This window comes from Amphimedon queenslandica, unplaced genomic scaffold (genome assembly GCF_000090795.2).
Source record: "Amphimedon queenslandica unplaced genomic scaffold, v1.1 AMPQUscaffold_11919, whole genome shotgun sequence".
NCBI classification, from domain to species: Eukaryota; Metazoa; Porifera; class Demospongiae; order Haplosclerida; family Niphatidae; genus Amphimedon; species Amphimedon queenslandica.
The window spans coordinates 1-1,295 of record NW_003547842.1 but is presented as its reverse complement, the minus strand read 5'-3'; the positions used below and the strand labels follow the sequence as shown (position 1 = coordinate 1,295).

The 1,295-nt window shown below is 32.7% G+C and overlaps 1 long non-coding RNA gene across 1 annotated transcript; it reads left to right on the top strand.

Moving 5' to 3' along the window:
- Window positions 1–56: 56 nt before the first annotated feature.
- Window positions 57–452, top strand: LOC109588705 (uncharacterized). The gene is made up of 2 exons (XR_002188320.1): window positions 57–244; window positions 290–452. It is a non-coding gene; the product is annotated as an uncharacterized LOC109588705 (long non-coding RNA).
- The last annotated feature ends 843 nt before the right edge of the window (window positions 453–1,295 follow it).

The window sequence follows — 1,295 nt, the reverse complement described above, 5'->3', positions numbered from 1 at the left end:
TTTTTGCATACTTGTATATGTGTAGGTACAGTATATTCATTGTGTATTGTATAATGTGTGTACATTATTAGATATTCATGTACATGTACATGTAGGTTGGGAGTCTCAGTTACTTGAAATGGGTTTCCTTGCAATGTTCTTATCTCCAGTTTTGAGTTATAGCCAGTTTCCACGTCACACGCCCACAAGCTGGACCAATGTCTGGGGAAATCGCTGGATGATATTCCGCATTATGATTGGAGCTGTAAGTGAGAGAAAGGATGTGATTGAATATTGGAACCTTCTTTAGGGTTTGATAAAGATGAGAGGTGATAGCTGTTGGAGGGACTTGACTTGTATGAACTATCATTATGAGGTTTGTACATTGTATATTGTATAGTGTATGATGCTTTAATGTGGTGGAGTTTCAGTTTGACATTTTGTGATCTGAGATTGATTTATAATCAGCATAAGTTGCCATTAGATTTCATTGTTAGTGCTGTATGGGCATCCATGCTTTTTAAGAAAATGGCTCCGAATCTCCCCAAATTTTTATTACATTTTTGATACATATTGATGTCCTTATGCCATGTAGAAAGTTTGAAGTATTTCCACCTAAATATTTTTGACTTATGGCCATTTAAAAAATCGGCCAAATTTTTGAAAATTACCATGTAACGTAGTTCATGGTTTTTTCCAAAAAATGGCTCCGAAATCACCAAAAATTTTTATTATATTTTTTGATACCTACATGTATTGATGTCCTTATACTGTATAGAAAGTTTGAAGTGATTCCGGCTAAAAATTTTTGAGTTATGGCCATTTAAATAATTCGACCAATTTTCGAAAATTACCCTGTACTATAGCCCATGATTTTTTCCAAAAAATGGCTCTAAAATTACCCCAAATTTTTATTACATTTTTGATACATATTGATGTCCTTATGCTGTGTAGAAAGTTTGAAGTGATTCCAACTAAAAATTTTTAGTTATAGCCATTTTAAAAAATTGGCCAATTTTCGAAAAATACCCTGTACTATAGCCCATGATTTTTCCAAAAAATGGCTCCAAAGTCTCCCCAAATTTTTATTACATTTTTTGATACATATTGATGTCCTTATGCTGTGTAGAAAGTTTGAAGTGATTTTGACTAAAAATTTTCGAGTTATGGCTATTTTTTGAAAATTACCCTGTACTATAGCCCATGGTTTTTTTCCCAAAAAGTGGCTCCGAAATCACCCCCAATTTTTATTACATTTTCTGATACATATTGATGTCCTTATGCTGTGTAGGAAGTTTGAAGTAATTCCAACTAAA